General features: G+C 39.3%; 1 long non-coding RNA gene across 1 annotated transcript in view; it reads left to right on the top strand.

Annotated features, from left to right (window-relative positions):
• The window catches only part of LOC139691194 (uncharacterized), a 281,641-nt gene extending 264,786 nt beyond the window's left edge, over window positions 1-16,855 (top strand). The window contains exon 3 of the long non-coding RNA XR_011701572.1: window positions 16,161-16,855. This is a non-coding gene — a long non-coding RNA (uncharacterized lncRNA). The remainder of the gene's footprint in view (window positions 1-16,160) is intronic.
• Window positions 16,856-20,430: the final 3,575 nt, after the last annotated feature.

Raw genomic sequence — 20,430 nt, 5'->3', positions numbered from 1 at the left:
TGCGCTTACACAATAATTCTATTTTACTTGAAAATGTATAGTAGGACTGCTGATTCAGAAGAACTTATGCCATATTAGAAATGATATTCATGCTCAAGGTGAAATCAAAATTAAGAATAGCAGAAGATATAAGTATTTCATACAACAACAATAACCACAAAATGAAGAGTGAACGTATATTTAGAATCTGTAATAAAATACTTAATATTATTCTAATAAGTGAGCACTCATCAAGTAACAACTTAAGTATTTTATGCCTGTTCAAGGAAAGGAAAATAAATCACAAAAGCCTCTTAAAATTGAATCCGATGACCTTTTCTTGATAATGTACCACAGTTTCCTTCAAAATTTTCTCCACATAATCTTCCGGTTGAAATCAAACCCCAAATACCGGATGATATGATACTCTAGTAGTAGTATTTAGGGGAGGCGACCGACAGCGACACCAACAGAGGTCATTTGCGCCAATAGGAATGAACAGGAAATGATGAAGGATGGAGAGAAACCCGGTTTCGGTATTAACCTACTCTCTTGTCTCTCAACTCTTTGCGAAAGTCGCCAAGGGGTCCGCAGCTTAGCGCCCCATCCAACGAACGGCGTACTCACTCAAAGTGCCCTCCACGAAGCACCTCAAGTAGGGTACGAGATACCACTGAAAAATATTCAATACTCGGGCCCTCTGGGTGGGAAGCCAGTACGATAGAAGATGGGGTGAAGAAATTTCAATAAGCCTAGCATGTTAGTAGTCCTTATACGCTTATGGTGAGCATCAAGGAAGGTCTACTAAAGAGTAATAAATGTTAAAAACTAATAAATAACGATCCCTGATGGTAAATACCCTCAGCTTCTTCTTTGTTCTCTATCCTCGTGGCAATAGATTCATTTCAAAATTGAATGCACTTAGTTGGGGAAAGGCTCTGGCCACAGTTTCTCTCGATTAAAGTCCCGCCCCCGCCTTTTCCTCGTCTAAACCCCGTCCGACCGCTAAACACCCATCTTCCTTCCTCCACACCACACCCGCACACACGCATCCCTCCTCGCCTCCCCTCCCTGCGCATCCCACATCCATTCCAGCCCCAACTCCTTTCTTTTTTTATAAAAAAGGCGTACCACGACCGCCTCATACCCCAGCACCGTGCACCGCCACTCTCGCTATATCCCCCTCTCGTCCTACCACCCACCTCCTTCTTCACGCGCCCTTCGCCCGCTCCCCAGTAACGGTAAACTAACCCCCAACCCTTCCTCTCAACCCCCACCATAAGCACCCTGACCCATCTCCCGAGTCCATCCCCCACACCCCACGCCGTCTTCCTAGCCCCGAAATCCCCAGACCCGCCGATCCTCCCCACCTCCCCCGTAGTACGTGTCGCCCGAGTGGACGTCCAAGGGCCGGCGAGATGGATGCCCGGCGAGGCGTTGCTCGGGTCGTCGAGGATATGCACGCTCGGACGAACACACACCAGCACACGCACACATCACTACATTGCGCACACACACACCACACGTACAAACACACGTACACACGCGAGAGGGTGGCAGAGAGCGAGAGAGAGAGATATATACATACATGAGTCGCACGACCGACACAGGGGCGGCGTACACACCATGCGGGGGCGCGGCAAAGGGTCGTGGGGATGGGGGAGGGAGTGGTTTACGGACGGGGGCCGAGACCCGGGGGTGAGGTGTGTGTGAGCGGGGACACGATGACGACGAGGGTGGGGGGTCGGAAAGGTAAAGAGGGTATTGGATGTGCGGGAGGGGGGGTTGAGAGTGTGACCATGGGGTACCAAGTGTGGGCTGTGAGGGTGGTGGTTTTAAAAAACACGACGGTGGGGAGGAGAGGAAACGAGGGCGAATGCGAAGGGGTGGTGTGCGTTTGGGACCGAGGGAGCGGAGGGGTCGAAAAGAAAATAAAAAAAGGTGGGAAGCAGAGCAGGTGGAGGGATCTGGAATTGGCAAAAATCGAGGTGCTTGTTTTATTTTCTCGTATCTTTTTTTTGAAGGGGATGATGGGGGAGGAGATTTCAAAGGGATTACACTTTAAAGAACTGACGAGCCCGAAAAAAATATCAGGCTCATGAATGCCACGAGAGTATTAAGGTTCTTTCTGCCGAGGCCTTCGGATTAGATGCGTTTTGACGAGCGAGCGTGGGCTCTGCTCGTTTGTCGAGCACCAGGTTTTTTCCAGGTTGTCCCAAGATGTCTGTCATTTTCAAGTCGAGTTCTCCCTTCTGAAGGACTGTTCTCAATCGCATTAATCGTCTTAACCTGAGTAACAATGCTACATCAAATGAAAGCTAAAACTTGACTCTGATATTTTGTTTTCACTGATGTAGTTTTGGAAGTCTAAAAATGTTGCCCTTCTTTGTATAAATTTTACCAAATTTTAAAATATACGCATGGGAATTTCACTTAATTTTCAGTTGAATTGCAAAGAACTGCCGGGGATGCCACCACAGTAACTTTTAACGGAGTCATCCGCTAATGTGCATTTCAATGTAACAATTTCAGAGCGTAAAAATCATTCGCCTGGACCAAATTTGTGAGTTTAATAGAACGCCTCGATAACTAAACTAGCTAAAGCACTCGGCCGGACATTAAGGGATCCGGGTTCCGATCCCGGTCAAGGCGAATGATTGACACACTCTGATATTGTTGCATTAATTTTCAGATGATTCAACCAACTGAATATTTTGAATTGACTCTTTTTTATTCTATGCAAGTACAAGTCCACGCTCGTATTTCGGTTAATATTTTATAGACTGATAATGGGCATATTTTTATCCAGTCTTCACTTTCTAATTATATTCAAACTGAAATTTTTGAGCAAGGATATTTCGATTTAGAAAGATTCTAGGTAGTCTAGATGATAAAAAGTTGAGACATCGCATCTTACCTTAGTGTTTGTTGAAATAATAGTAAAGAAAAATAATTGACCTGCTGCAAATAATCGAATAGCATAAGCGCCATCCGAAATAATTTATTACAAAAATTAAATGAAAAATATTATTCTTAGTACGAAGAGATTACAAATGACAGTATTCAATTTTTTAAGAGAAAAATGAAAGTACTCATTCTTCTTATGTTAGGTCCCAAGCAGGAAAAGTAGCAAGAATTGAATACTAATTTGAATCTGTAGGACAGTAAATATAGGCAGAAATGAAATTTTAATTAAGTGGCAAATGGCGAACTATAATGCATAATGAATATAATAACCGGAGCTTTCCTCATTAACCCTCAATGAATTCGGGTTATTGGGGAATCATCCATAAAAAAGACACGCTTGGAAGGTATCCGAGATGAACCTGGACATTGACGACGAATTTAACCCCTCTCACGCCCTGCAAAAATAGACATACGATCCCCCCTTTCACCTTCCATTTAGGTAACAACTCTAGTGGCTCCGTCAAAAACAGAATAACGACCAGACCGCACACCTCCACCCGGGTGTTTGCCTAAAGTCCTTCGACTTGGGTTTTGGGCTGTCGCAGGGAAAGTGCTCGGCGGTGAGACCCTTCGCCGTTGTGGGCCCCACAACCCTGTCTCTCACACAACACTCAGGTGGGATCTGAGAACCCCGACGATTCTAGGTGTGCATCGGTGGAGATCTGAGTTCGAAGCTTTTGGGACAAAAAATTCGATGGAAATTCTATCCTCCTGCCGCCGTCATTGCGAAAATTGTAGGGCCGTTGAATGGCAGGGTTTTGCGGGGACAAAGTGGGGTGGGCCACCCCTATATTGGACGACTGGGGTGTGGGGTTTTAAAAATACACTCTCCGAGGGATGATGCTGGGGGGCAGCGGGTGAGAGGATGTAGATAGAGTGATCAATGGGAGGAGGGGGGGGGCTGGGGAGGAGGGAGAGCGGAGGGAGAAGGGGAGGACGGACTACCACCGCCGTCGGGTACCTGCTAATTGAAAACATAATTACGCCGTTGATTGCTGCGAGTATTGAGTGCTCCGGAGCGGAGTCACTCCCTCTATCTCACTTTCCATCTCCCCTTTCAAAGGATTTTTCACGCTGCAGCTGATTCATGACTGCTGCTTGCTCGCGGGAGACGACGCTATTTTTACGAGCGGGGAGGAAAGGGAAGGGTTTGCATTGAAGGAAGGCATAAACTATCGATGTTCGCGGGGGTGCCTTAAAAATAGAATGACCCACATTGCGAACCCCATCCGGATTAATTTACGGGGATCACTCCGTTTTTATGGGAAGGAGCCGTTTTTTCCGGGAGGATGAGGAGTGCGGAGCAATTTTATGTGATTAAATGCTCGCGTTTCGACGACGTTCGAGAAAATGTTTTTTTTCCACCAGCACAACAGTTTTCCTTTTTGTAATCTTGTGCTATCAAAATATTACATTTCATTTTTAAGAGGCTTTATTTAATTGTATCTTATATAGATTAAAGGAAACAAGAATAAATGATATCTACTCTCAATTTCTTCACAGACTGTATTTCATGTCAATTAATCACAAAATGCTCAAATTATGGCGTATTCGATGGGTTAGCATAAAAGTTGCAAGAGATTGGCTTTATGAACTGTTAAAACTGTAATTATATTTTCCAGTATCAAAGGAGAGTAGCAGAAGAATTACTAAGATTAAACTAATTAGTCATAATTTGGATGTTACAATTTTTTCCGGCGAGTTGTATGAAGAGAAGATCTTTTTCGCTTAGCAAAATTTCCTAATCTTCAACCATTTCTTTTGAGGAAACTATTTTATACTCCAAAATAGATGACATGTCTAAAAGCAGTTTCCATTAATGCAATAGCGGTTATGAAAGTTGACACAATGCAATCGATCATGCAAAATTATTCAATGAAATGCAAGCATTAGTTTTATTAATGTAGGAAATAATACATCATTCATCGGTGAATACTTGAAAGTTTTGATGCTAAAATATCTGTGTATTCCGGTCTCTCAAGGATTATCCTTCACGCATGCAGCGAAAAATATATCAATTTTCCAGTGTTGAAATCATGCCAATAAGTATCCTATCACCTCATTAAATAATAGCACTTATCACCGGCAAAAGTTGCATATAAATCATAAGCAAATAATAATAGGTTTGAGTTTAACATTAAGAATTATCAAAATACTCCACAGATTGATTCCAATTTATATGATTGGCTGTGTAATACCATTCAATTAAAAATTGCATCCCTCATTAGAGGACAACTTTGTTAGGCTATTAGCGCAATGTATAGAATTTTAAAACTGAGTCTCATTATTATTGTGATTAACACTATTTAAAGCAATAACTTCACTAGAAGAGAGAGTATTGCGAGAGGAATAGGTGGCAAAATTTTCAAAGATTTCAAGGGATCGATGCGAAGAGTTGGAATAGTAAAAAAATCACACTCCCCCCGTCTTGGGACAGAGAGCGTCTCCGTTGTAGTCCAAATGCTTGTCGTCACTTAAGGAGCCGAGGTTAATTTAAAATGTTCAAGCAACAGCAATAATGGCTCCCACCAACTAGCCAAACGTCCCTACATCTTGCGCGCCCCCCAACTCCCACCCTTCCCTCCCCATCCCTGAACCTCTCCAACCCGGAGAGAGTGAGATCTCGGAAGGAGACCTCTGGGGCACACGCAAAGATAGGGGAGGAGGCGGGAGGAAGCGGTGGGAGATCGAAAGGCGAAAAAAGGATACGAAGGCTGGAGTAGAGGGGAGCGACAGAAGCGGAGGGGCGGGATGAGGACGCGACGGGTGGGCCACCTGACCCCTCGGGAGGGAGAACGGATACAAGGGGCGAGTGCTAAGGGAGAGGGCGAGTGGGAAGTGGGGCAGACGGCGAGGAGAATGGGGTCTGTGCGGAAGCGAGGCACCCTGGAGCGGGCCGCGATAAGCTGGCTCGCGAGCCGGATTGCGGCGGGGAGACTTCCGCGAGCATCCCTCGCATGCCCTATCGCCAGTTATGGTCACGTTAATATATTTATGCGTTCATCTTCCCTCTTAACCATACACCCCTCCATTTTCTTCAGTCTCGTCTTCCCTCGGGCTCTATGCACCCCTTCATAATAGACTTCCGGGTGGGGACGCGTCATAGAGGACGTCTCTTTCCCGTCTTCTCCGAGGACCTTCCCTTTGTGCTGCATCGACGTCGTGCACTCTTAAAATCGCCACTGGTCCGAGTGGTGGAGGTTTCTCTAGCCCTGACTAGTAACACTTTAACCAAACTAAAGAAATCATTTGAAGAATGTTTGCAAATTTTAAAAATGCCGCTGAGAAATCTATGCATTACAATCGGTACTTTTATGTACCTACACTGTTTTTGTTTTGTTCAGATATTAAAAGAAGTAAAAATAGGAATTTAAATAACTCTTTGTTGGATTGATTTCATTCATGCTTCCGTGCGTTCTATTCTGCAATATTGTTTTGAACTCAAAAAAATTTCTCACAGTCAGGAGTAAAACCTATTGCACTGCTCCTTACTAAAAATTTACCCAGCTGTCTCCCTGATCAGTTTTGTCCCTATTTCACTTCTTCTATCAGATCAAGGATGCTCAGTACGTTATTATAAACGTATTTGCAAAACATTATTTTTCTCTGATGATAATTTTGTCAATAACTCAGGCACTGCAACTGGTATCATGGTACATAATGCATTACTGCTCTTTACTCTAGCATCCACTATGAAAAGGATGTGATTCACTATAAAAAGGGTGTGTCTTTCGTCAAGTTATCTTCGTTATGATTCAAACCCGATTCACTCTATCATAATTTTTAAAAACTATTTTGATAGATAGATCCATTTTTTTATAATACTATTGATTTTATCCTCTAGCAGTACGAAATAAAGTGGTAAGGATATGTGCTTCAAATCTCCTTTTATAAAAATTAATAAATTGAGAGTTTCTTAAAACAATTATATCCCAAAGTACCATAATTCATGTGGACTACAAACTCATTCCAGTGAAATTACCTACTCAAATTTGTATGATCGCATAGTAATCAAATTCTGAGATTCTGAGACAGCAGTCTAATGGAACGCAAATTTAAGAAAAATATTTCTAATAGGCGTATTCCTTACTTCTGGCAATTCTTGCAGCTAAAATTGTAGGGAAGGAACGGGAAGTTTTTGTAATTATTTTTCTATGTTTCGAAGCAAGCTGAAAGAAAGTTTTGGTACGCAAGTAGATAAATATGACTGATTACTGCCAGGAGAATAATTTAATTGCGCGTATTACATTGATTTTGTAACGTCACGCCTGCGTTACCAAAGATTATAAACGTATGCTACTTACACTTTCGTTTTTCTACATGATATTACAATAAAGTTTCCAGATTTTCTTTTCCTTCCCCTTCCTAATACCCTTCGCTCTACGGCCTCAGCTTCTCTCTCTCTCTCTCTTCCATCATCTCATTCACCTCATTTCTTTCATCCTCCCATTTAGGCTCTCCCTATTTCTGTTGCGATCGTGCTTCCTACACCGAAATCGCTGGTCTAGTTGCTCTTCCAATTTCGCTCTTTTCCCTTGAGATTTCTTCACGGGGAGTTAATTGTCGATAGTGCTCTTTCACCGATTCATCCTTTTTAAGCGGATTGGCTGAATTCTTACCCGAGCCTCTGCGAAATATCCTCTCACCTCCCATCCCTTCAATATCTCCTCGATCTCTTCTCCACGTTTATTCTGTCTCCATACCCCTTCCTTTTACCTCGTCACTCGCCCAACTCCCATATATATATATATATATATATATATATATATATATATATATATATATATATATATTAACACAGATGTAGATTTTTAGACTATAGACACAAAAAGAAAGGACACTCACAATATGTTATTTGACGTTTCGGCGGCTCGGCTGTCGACTTCAGAATCTACAGTGATTCTGAAGACGACAGCCCAGCCGAGCCGTTGAAACGTCAAATAACATATTGTGAGTGTCCTTTCTTTGTCTCTCTCTAGTCTAAAAATCTACATCTGTGTTTTATATATTTGTGCGTCGCCGAAGAGCGTTCCATTTCGAAGATATATATATATATATATTTATTTATTTATTTATATTTATATACATATATATACATATACACACACACATATATATATATATATATATATATATATATATATATATATATATATATATATATATACAGAAACAGATATAAGGAAAAGGGATAGGAACACATATAAAGGACGAACACAATAAAGAACGAGCATCCGCCCGGCAAGTGGAAAGATCCGGTGTTCGAGTCCCGGTTGAGGAAATATTTTTACTCTTGTGATCCGTTCGATTCCGCCTTCCCCACCTTTATTGTGTTCGTCCTTTATATGTGTTCCTATCCCTTTTCCTTATATCTGTTTCTGTATATATGAGTATTTATTCGCCGTTTGGCGGGATTTCGTGTTTGAATGTATATATATATATATATATATACATATACAAACATATATCTTCATACATATACATGTTTATATATATATATATAACCTCTATACACTCTTGTTAACATTAGTCAACCACAATCATACAAATACGAGTACAAAGTCGATGAGAAATGAACTTTTGATCAATTTTTGCCGAAAAGTGTTTGTGAAAAATCATAAACGCTTTTCGGCAATTATTTTGTTAAACTTTTTTTCATTATAAATATTAACGGATATTTAATTCCTCTCTTCATTTAGTTACTACTCGTTTTGAATCAAAGGATGCCTACTCTTCGTTTACCTTAATTACCTTAATACCAAGTGAAAAGTTTAAAATCAAATTCAACAGGCGTCTATGGAATCAGTGCAAGAATGCTAAATGTTATTCTTTCAGTAGTAATGCCTATGATACTAGACATCTATAACTGTTCACTCAATTACTCTATATTTTCTACCTTGCGGAAATCTGCCCTAGTTCGACCGATAATGAAAATAACAACTCCGAAAGAAATGTCTGACTTCCGACCTATTGCACTTCTTTGTTCTATGTCCAAACCTCTCGAGCGAATCTTTCATACGGTTACAGGGGAGCATCTTACGCGGCACAATTTCTTCGATGAGTATCTCTCGGGCTTTCGTAAGCTCTATAGCACTCAGTCGGCTTTGATAAAGGTAACTGATGATATTCGCAAATCCATAGACGCAAAAAAGGTAACAATTTTAGTCCAATTCGATTTGAGCAAGGCTTTTGATTCAGTAGACCACGGCATCCTACTGGAACGTATGAGCAAACTCAAGTTCTCTTACTCTGTCCTTCGCTGGTTTCGCTCCTATCTGTCTAATCGTCAGCAGGCTGTTAAAGATGAATGTATTTGTTTTCTAACCTGTCCAATGTGGAGTTCCACAGGGGTCAATTCTCGGACCTTTATTATTTACTATTTTTATAAAAGAACTAGCTACCATAATAACTAATTGTAAACATCACTTTTATGCTGACGATCTACAGATATATCTTGAGTCCTACCCCTCTGAATTTAACCATGCCATTGACTTGGTCAACAAGGATATCCAACTCATCTGTGAATGGCTGACTGAAAATCGGCTAAATCTGAATCCCAAAAAGACCAAGTCGATAATCTTTGGGAGCACCACCAGTGTACATATGGTGCTCGCAAGTGATATCCCTAAAATAAGTGTTTTAAATATTCAAATTGACTACTCAAATACAGTGAAAAGCCTGGGAGTTAATCTAAGCAGCACCTTAACCTGGTGCGAGCAAGTAAATGCCATTTATAATAAAGTTCACAAAACTCTTTATACAATGAAGCATTTCAGACACCTAATCCCTATAAAATTACGTCAGAAGCTTGTTCAAACGTTAGTATGATCACATCTCGACTATTGCTCAGTTGTCTACGCTGATGTGAACAAGGAGATAAGTACAAAATTACAAAGGCTCCAAAACTCTTGTCTACGATTCATCTTTAATATGCGTTTTAATGAACGTGTAACTCCTTACTATAAAATGTTGAATTGGCTAAAACTCGAACAGAGGAGAATGCTTCAAAAGGCCTCACAATTATTTAAAGTTCTGAATTCTAAAACCCCTTCATATTTATATGAAAATTTTATATTCAATTCACTTACGACAAAGAGATCAACCCGCATTACAAAAACATTCCATCTTCCCAAATACCGCACGGCTATATATGAAAAGTCATTCAGTATTTCATCCTGTAAACTATGGAACTGTTTGCCTAATAAAGTAAAATTATCCAGGAACACATCCCAATTCAACAGGAACATGTTTGAATATCTGTCTACCACACTACCAAAAAGACCTTATTACTGTTCTATCAGGCTAAATATTTAACTATTGTTCTTTGTATTTGTATGTATGTATTATACTATATTTTTCGTTCAACTGATGTTAAATTATGTTTTGTGACTGGTTTAACTACCTTATTCTATGTATTATGTAAACCTGTTCCACTCCATAGGTTTCAAAACCTCATGTAACATGTATTCTGCTCCAAGGGACTTCGCTCCAAGAGCGATAAAAATTGTTTATTATTATTAATATTTAATTTTAAGAAGTGAATACTCTAGATATTTTTATAAAATCTTATTTTATGGCTGAATAAAATTAAGGGAACCTAATTCGTAGTGGACATCTTTTCTGGAGTAGTAGTTATGTTTGGAAAAAAAAATTGCAGAGAAATCAGTAGTACATAAAATGACCTGTTAGTTTGTCTATCGTTACTCGAGAGAGGGTAATTCTTAAAACAACATATTAATTATAGTTCAACGCATGAAATCGCGTTACCTTCATATGAAGATAATGACAAAGCGGCACCATAAAATGCTAATCTGCCATGAAGGGAATTGGGAAGCATACTTTTTAAAAATTGACGGTATTTGGCGAAAACACGGGCGGTTTCGAATGGTAAACTAAGATGATACGAGGTAACTTGACCTCATTTCACCACTTACTAGGTACCAAAAGAATTTGCAAAGTCGGGTGAAGAAGAACCAACCAAGACGGAGCTCTATTTTTACTACACTAGCCAACAAATCGAAACATCTCAAAAGGTATATAATAAGCTCTATTAAATTTTCTTAAATTCTAACCACTGAAGTCTGTTTGAACTCGCCAACTTTCTGTCTTGCAATGCTTCTCACAGGTAACCCTATGTCTTGAAAGTGGACATATGTACCTGTTCCCTAACCCCTTACCTACCGTACCCTTTTCCAGGGTCCTTCGGATCCCTTTTGCCTCTCGATCTATTCCCCTTTCAACTCCCTAACCTCCAGCACCCGAACAACTTCACTCCAACATTCCCTCAATAGTCCTCTGCTAATATTCCGTTTGGTCGACCGCCTCCCTCAATCCCTTTCCGCACCCGAAAGTCCCCCACCGCCAGCCGGCAAAACTCTCAGCCACCCGCCCGCCCAATTGACCCTCCACCGCAGGAGTCCTTTCCTCTTTCATTCAACCACTCATTTTCTCCACATCGTCCATTTACCTAACCACTTCACACTTCACCTTGAGTCTATTATCTCAAAATATCAAAAGAAAGCCAAAAGCAAGGTTTTTATACAAATCAAGTTATTAAATTAGTCATAATGGTCTAGATAGTCACAGGTATGAGGATAACGAAGTTTTCGAAAACGGATATGAAAAAAAGAGGAAAATATTGTTTATATAATAGTCAAATAAATTGTTAACACACACCAATGGCCGAGAGTTTTACTTTGGAACGAGCGTTTTCAGAAAAGAAGAATATTTTAAGGCAACAGACTCGTTCAAATTGCACAACGGAGGGAAAAATTGATATTCGATAGGTTAGATTGCTCCATTAAGCTAATTTTACGCGAAATTTGGGGATTTTTTTCCAGTTTATTCTAAAATGCGTCATCACGCGAGAGAAAAAAGTTAGGATCAGTTATTCTATAGATTGAAATTAATGTCTGCTGTGGCCTCTGATCTACTGTACTTTTTTCTGCCGGCCAGCGCATAGTGATTTTAGTTCCCCGCGATCAGGAGTATATTTGCAAAATTTGTATTTTTCAATCATTTTATTGAATTACATTTCTTCATTTCTCGATAGTTGATTGACTGAAACTTACGAACAAGATCGTTAAAATACAGCTGCACATTAATATACCTACATTTATACCTTCAGCTCTCAATTCTGGAAAATATTAGGTGGTTTTATTGGTTCAAATTCTTGATTTTGCCGTGAGCATTTCTCTTTTTGACATTTTTCTTTATGAAATTATTCCAGTTTGTAATTTATTCTGCTTCGGTCAGCTCGAAACTAATTTATTTTCTTTAAGTCGAATCTGGCCGCAATCCATGCATATTCTTTCATGAGAGTCTCTGCATCTTTCCGCTCACATTCCCTGTCTTGCATCGGTCTCCCGAGGTTGAGTTGCTAATGTGCCGCCGGCGTGGCGCGTATCACTTTCGAACACCATTCGCCTCAAATGCTTTGTGCCTCCACCCTCTTTCACCCCTTTTTCAGCGTCCAAACTCCTCTTATACCCCCTATCCACTCCCATTATACCTCTGCAACTCATCTCTCCTTTTCTTAACCTCCACAGGCCCACCTCTTTCGCAATCCACCGCAAGTCCTCATTATCCCAATTGGATCTCAAAGTTTTTTTAAACAAATCGAGTTTAGCCTCGTCAAAAGTAGGGTACTGAAAAAGAGGTGTAAATAGATATCCTTCAACCATTCAATAGGCGATATATCATTCTTCCCATATTAGAAAAGAGAATTCAAAATAAAAGATGACAGCTTTATAGCTGTATGAGACTTTTTTGCATATTTAAAAGAAAAATGATTAGAGTTGAAACATGTTTTGTTAAAGAAAATTTGAATCGTCAATTTGATTTGATTCGCCATTGCGTAAAAGAGTATTATAACGGGGTAAAAGTATATATTTCAAGGAAACAAACTACAAAAATTGACATTAACTGAAGTGATAAATAAAACTATTTTAATGTGGCTATCTAAAAATATCCCATTTAAGTCGTGCAATAAGAAACAAATAATCGTAAAACTAATCCATTGAAATGTAAATTCACTATCTCAAACATTTTATTTTTATTATTTCAGCTTTCAACTTTTACTTCCTGATCTTTTGACGTCTATCTGAGAAACTTTGCTATTTTTCTTAACGTAGTGTACATGTTTAAGTGGATGAAAAACATTTTAATTTCATAATATAGAGAGAGATTTACTTCCTCATGTTGGTGGGTTTAAGCACCTATTTGTAAATGAATGAATATGAGAAATTTCACTAGTAAACTACACACCTATTTTAGATTAACATTTAATCAGTATTTTATTTTCCAGTATCTAAAAAGATTCGGGTGAGTGCGCTATCCGAGATCTAAATTTGTCATTTTTTAAATTTTACGACCTCATTTTTGGAATGAAATGGTCTTAATTGTTCAATGAAGATATTTGGCTGGGATTATGGTCCTATGTTTGTCTCACAATTGTCTCTTCATCTTCTTTGCCTTATTATCTCTTTCTGTACCCATCCGCCAACAATTTCTCTTCTTTTACATCTCTTGTTCCTTCCTCTTCTGTCAATCCATGTGCTTAACATCCCGTTCTGTGAGTCCTCCCTTCCTATCACATCATCCATGCGTCTTCTTGACCCATTATTCATTGCTCAAAGTTCTACATCGTTCATTTTAACCAGTAAATATTAAAATATAATTCAATTTATCCGTAAAGTATTCCTGCGGCTCAAATAGTATTTTTAGCCGGAAGTCTCAAAGGAAAAACGTCACTGTCATGTTGTTTAATTCATCATCCACAAAATGAAAATGGAGTGCCCAACTATATTTTTTATAACTATACACAGATTCAAAAAATTTCGCAAGGACGTCCATGTGTGTTACATTTGAGTGTCACGAAGATTATTTACCTTTAAAACGTCACCCGAATGTCTCAACGTAACGTTCAGGTGACAATATTCCTACATCATCTGCTTCCTTTTTTCAAAGATAAATATACAGCTGCAAAGCAACGCCCGACCAAATATTTTCACTGAAGTTGGTACATATATTCTTCATCGGTTCTTATATTCGGGCGTAATTGAGACTATAAACATATTCAAAGATGATAGTCATTTCCAGACCCATGAAAGCTCTATACCCTGCCATTTCCGCTTGAGACAAGCGCCGATCTCTTTCCCATTCTTTTTTCTTCATAGAGTTACATTCCTTTTTTCCAGCTCTTTGTCTTTGCCCCAGTTCCCCCTAAAATTCCAATAAAAATCTTTCCATTTTCGTGCCTCATTCAAATTCCCATTCCACAGACGAATCGGAGACCTTTCAAACCCCACCCACCTCCCTCTCTTCTGAGTGGCTCCTCCTTCCTACTGCCGGGCCATCCTCATGGCCTCCTCGACGTCCACTCTCAGTTTCGGCTTTCTCACATCTGCACCCTCCTCTACCCCTCCGCGACGCCGAGCCCTCCGCCTCGCGGCCATTTGGGTGCCTAAAGAGAGCGCAGAACAAGCTTCGATTTCCTCTTCGGCGCTGGTACCGATGTCCATGTAGGTCGCCGACTCCCTCCCCTCCTTAATTCCGTTTCTTTACTCTTGCGTGGAATTCTCAGACCGTCCCACCTGAGGGGGCAGGCTCCCCTTCCACTACCCCTCCCGCCTTCCCCTGCACGCCATCCCACATGCCGTGAATACCGTCCGGTCTGTCGTTCGGGAGGGAGGAGTGGCAAGAAATGATTCTTGTTTACTTCTCTCCAGTTCCTTACCCTACTCCTTCTAACCCACTTCCCCTCCTCTACTTCTTTTTTCCTCCTTCAGTGGCGCTGCCTTTATATCTAGCAATGAGTCCTCTACGTTGCCGGCTCCTTATTTCCCATAACCATCTTCCTCCTACCAGAGTTCGGTCTTGTTCGTAATTGCGTAGAATGTGTTTCATTTCACCGCTAAAGACCAATATCTTTCTTATCTTCTTATCTTCTCATTTCTCCTTCCTCCTTTCCACAATCTTCTTCGCTAACTTTGCTACCCTCGGGTAAAATGCTTTTAAAAGTAAAAAAATGTACCCAAGTAAGTCGGTCCTCTTCATCCCCAAAATAAGCTTATATGATGAATATTATTTTTTCTTAATTCCAGTAAAGAAATCTGGAAAGGAAATTCTCGCATTGGAAATGGGGGAGTAAATTATATCCAGCCTAACAAAGGGTTTCATGATACCTCTGTTTAAATGTATCATTTTCTACATAAAATGTTAACATTTAGAATTTATAAACGTCCACATACTGATTCTATTTCTTTTATCTCGATCAAGATGCTCTCAAACAGTGGTATTTCAAAATGTCAAAAATTTTTTTGACATTGTGAGGCAATGGAAAGAAAAATACATAGGCTTCTTACAAGTTAAATATCACCTGTCGATTGAGGTTACATATAAGCACTATAACATTATTAAAGTCTAGTTAAGCATTCATTATTTATTAGATAAATTATTAAAGCTAAAGCTCATATACGAGACGATCGTCTTTCGAGTAAAAAATATAGATAATGGCCTCGTAAATACCTGTATTTAAGTTTAAAAGAAAATTTATTTTCTGAAAAAGCATTAAAGATATCGATAGTACTTATTTTTCTTAATTGCTAACCAGAAAAGCGTAATAAACATATCTACAGATATGATGGATAGTATTTGCAAAAATGTTTTGTTAGGAATAGTTTTTAATAAATAATTCAGTGTTTATACCTTGTCTTTATGCCGCACGAACATAAAAACAGAATAATTTCCAAAGCACTTACAATTGAATAATTAAAGACAATAATTGTTTGAATTTAATCCATATTTGCCAATTTTCATGCACTATAATAATTGCAAAATACATGAAAAAATTCTATAATAGAACGAAAGCATTCGTCTGACACAGTTATGACCAAAACCGTCTTTGTAAATTGATATTTGTTCGTAGCACATGGATTATAGTAATTCATGCATAATTTTTGTAAAACAAAAAGTAATTTTTGAAATGTTTTAGTTGACGTCCAGGAACACGTAACCGGTCTTGCCGAATCGAGCGACAAATATTTATGTATGAATCTCTGCGAGTAGTAACCGTTTCGTTTCCCTGTGACATACAACTGCTCATTGCTATTAGTTTAATTTCATAACTGAGCGTTTTTTTGACCTTTTCCTTGCCCACTAATTATTATAAATGAAGTGAATGAATCATTGATGAAATTTTTTCTCGCCCACAGGTGATCATATGGAGAGATTTTAACGCCTGACAGAATCCAGACGAGCCATCCAAGCGAAGAAAATCGGATTGACCTTGATCTACATTTTTTTAAATAATATTGGTAAGGTGAACATTGGGCTGTGAAACGTACCAAAGGTGCAAGTGTACGTGACACGTTCGGGGGTGGGTGGGAGTGGCAACATTAAATGAACGCCATAGGGTGGGGTAAGTGGATTCCCGATTAGGATGGACACCTCTTGGCCCTTGAAGACTCCACGGAGAACGGCACCCCTGTCATCGGCAAACAACCCTCCTCGCCCCCGACACTTGTGCCGCTGAGTTGACTCAATATTTAAACACACACGTACTCATAAGCTACGGAATCATCTAAAAACGTGCACAAGTACACACAAAATTCAAAGAAGTGAACGAAAATATTACGGACGTGCCACAAAGCTAGACGAAAGGAGACCGCTCTTCTATCCACTGCATCACGGACGGTGGAACCAATTCTGCATTGGCGTGTTTTCCCCTCCACCCCACCGGCCCCGCTCAGCGGCCACATCCACCACCTCTTCGTCGAGCCCCGGAGGAATGAGGGAGGCGAGATTAGAGTAAGAGATGACGCCAGATCGACGGAAAAGCTGAGAAGGGAGGAGGAGGTGACGGCTGTGGTAGTGTAGGGAGGAGGTGAAGGGATCTTAGAAGACGGAGAGGTAGTAGGGAGGTCTTGCGCCCGGCAGTCTGCGCTTCGAGAGGGTGCAGGTTGCTGCGGGAGGAACAGGGTCCTTCAAGAGAGAAGGGACGCTGCAAGGAGGAGCTGGGTGGTAAAATGGATTCGGCTCCGGATGGTGACGTGGTGGTGGAGGCGATGGACTTCTGGGAGGAAGATGAGGACGACGACGAGGACAATGATTCGGCGGAAGGTGAAGACGGCGGGAGGGCGATGGCTGTGGACTTCGGGATGGAGGGCGAGGTGACGGGAAGCCAGGAGGGCAACGAGACGGAGTCGACCAATCGAACAGCGCCCATCTACTCCATTGGACCGGACTTCATTTCCCAGTGGTGAGTTTAATCTCTCCAGGTGCTCAAAGTCGTCTTCGGGGCGAGAGTTCTCTTGCGATGTGACGAGGGAAGTAATAAGGTGTGGGAAGTTTCTTACCTCTCAATATCGCGTCTTCAGCTTCAAGTTATAAAATTCTTATGAACCAATACTCAATGTCGTCAGATTCATAAAGATTAAAATTAACAATCGGATTTTACTTCCTCCTTTAATACAGTAAATACTATGGTCATAGAATTGCAATCGGTAATGAATAAACAGTATGTATTGTACGAGTCACGGTTAACTTGGCTTCCAGAAATTTCAGCTAGTTCGATCTAATTTTAAAAGCCTAATAATTATGATATACCCTCCGTAGTAGAAAATTATGTTTTCTAATCTTAACGCCTGTGCTTTCCAGAATGAAGAGCTTTGTACATTGCATATTTTATCCCAGGAAAGCCTGTACATGTCTCCTATTCAGGGATCTGAACGAGATTAACCAGAATACAATTTAGGATTCTGCATTAGTTACATTGTGCGGCTAGGAAACAAGGGTAAATGACACCGTTTGAGGTAAAAATAAAAACATTTGAGAATTGACATATTTAGGATTTATAACATTTGGAATTGAATGCCATTAGTTGTAATTTCCATGACGATTCGAAATTCAGGGCAATTTTTTATCAAGGTTAGGAGTGGTCTAAGACATAAGAATACCATCCCTAAATCTTTTATGCAGCCATCTATGAATTTTGGCAATGGGTAGAGCGTCAAGACAAGGACACGTGCCTAAGAAGTGCGACTTGGTCAACGAACAAAAACCACCTGTTTCACATTGGCTACAAACTACCCAATAAAAAAGATATTTTGCTACAATTGATTATCTATCTTTACTTGTATCACCGTAGACCATCATGCACGGTCATGGATTGAGTTAGGTGTGAGATTTTCCTGGTAGATCTTATTGGCAAATGGATGAAGAGTTTTCAAATTCTTTTACTGTAATCTTCTCGATAACGCATTTACTCATAATCAGTCATCAGTCAAGTCTTTCTGTTTCTGTGCTTAAAAATGCTGTTTCTGCAAAAAAGCTAAATTTCTGTGCTTACCGACCTTATCAAAACTTGAAAACAATGACAAAAATGTAATATATCATAACAATTTTCAAAAGTCTCTAATATTCCTCATAACAAGGAAATTTATTTATCATATCAAAATTGGGCATGATACTCATAACCGTTATGCTATAGATACTTGATTACTTAATATAGTGTTGCTATTCCTTCAACAATTTTTATCAACCGTAATATAATCAGACCTGAGAGACATAAATTCGCTTCATAACTGTAAAGAATCGAATTGGTGATAGCCATGATTAAAGAATAAGGTTAATTTAAAGTGTATTTTACTGAAAATTTTCCCTTTGAGATAAAATGGATGTAAAAAAATCTCCTTCATGTTCATGTGAAGACAATAAATGTAATAAAATAGAATCTGTTGTTTCCGCGACTTTTATTCACAATGGCTCCGACGTTTCAGCGTTCTTAGGTATCAGACTGTCTCTTGGTGACTGGGCTGAAGCCCGCAAATTAACACCAACAAATTCTTTTAAAGGTTCTAATTTGTTTCAAGATAAAATATTAATTTTTTGATAAATTATTCTAAATACTTTCATGTGCATAAAATGAATCATGCAAGAAGTGTAAGTTAACCATCATCAAAAACAAAGATTTCCATATGCCATACCAAGAATCTTGCGCAAACAGGAATTCTATAAGGAAGTTTATGGGTTTCAAAAATGTTCCTGCTTTTTTCTAAATAAAAATAAATATATTAGGTGTATTGATTTAAAATCACCAAGGTGCTCAAAATAAAAAACCGGATTGTGTGGGACTTCTGTGCAACTGCGCGACAAAAGATGAAAGAAGAATTTGTTTCCATTGAGTGTTCCATTGAGTTCCAATGAGTGTGCATGCTTTTACTACAGGTAATAAAAGCATGCACACTCATTCATTAAGTTAAAATTTTGCAGAGATCTGCCATAGATTAATGCTGTTATTAGTCAATAGTATTTGTACGGCAAAGCCTACAGCGGATTAATTTGCCAAATATCTTTAACGAGAAGTGGCACATATCTAAAACTTTATCTAAACTTCTAATCTAATTCAAATCTAGAAATTTAATACACTAACCTACTAATCGCGAAGTATGAAACTATTCGAAGTAGCTCCGATTGCTGGGATAATCTACTATCACGTTACTAATGCATGCATATTAAAACGGTTTAAATAATATTTATTCAAATTTTTAAGCATTTTGGTTGATAATTTGATCCCTTTCCATTTAAATTACATCTTTCGACTAAATACCACTTTAAACGCATTTGCATGTTCTTACGGCGACATTAGATAGTATCTGGCTAGTTATGGATATTTACGAAAAATAAAACTATATATTTTCGCCAACTGAATATTTAATATTTTAAATACATAGAAGAAATATCCACTCTTTATAATTTTCCACCCATTTAAACTCGTTGAAGAGGACAAGCTAAAATCAAGGTAGATAATGTCTCACCCTATTCTACCATTTCAATGGCTTCTCCTACATTTTCCTTACATAGTCTCGTTTCCCATTTTTTCTAGCTATTTTTCAAGAGAAGATAGTGAGCAACGTGATCATGCCCTGATACAGTCCAAAATAACATGAACCAAAGGGTTTTATGAGTAAAGACGTACATATTCTCATGGGGTAAGGGAACACTCCTGTATCTTCATCTACATCTGCTTAATACATCGCAAGCCGCCGTAAGGTCGTGTGGCGGGCGTTGCTAGGGCACCACCCTTAATTAAGAAAAAATACACATGCAAAAGCCACAAATTTATACAATCCACAAACAAAAATGGTATGCATTCATGCAAAAACCCTTACAACCCACATACACGCAAAAACACAAACTAACATACGCATGCATCAACAAATATACCTGATGTCTTTGCAATGTTTGATTTTGTTCTGACTTGTAAATTAAATGTTTTTAATATTTCTAAAGTAATTTTGGTTTCTTACTATTATGATTCCTGATTGTTCGGGGAAAGACCCCTGATAAAATAATATGTTTTTATATTAGAAAAGATGACGGTTGTAGTATTGGCTTAAATTGTGAATAAAGGTTTGCAAATCAACCGAATGATTTGTTAAAACAGATTTTGAAACAACAGTAGACCCAGGAGTAACTCGAAGT

Source organism: Hetaerina americana, unplaced genomic scaffold (assembly GCF_022747635.1).
Source record: "Hetaerina americana unplaced genomic scaffold, ioHetAmer1.1.p SCAF_30, whole genome shotgun sequence".
Classification (NCBI taxonomy): domain Eukaryota; kingdom Metazoa; phylum Arthropoda; class Insecta; order Odonata; family Calopterygidae; genus Hetaerina; species Hetaerina americana.
This window is presented reverse-complemented; position numbering and strand designations above follow the sequence as displayed.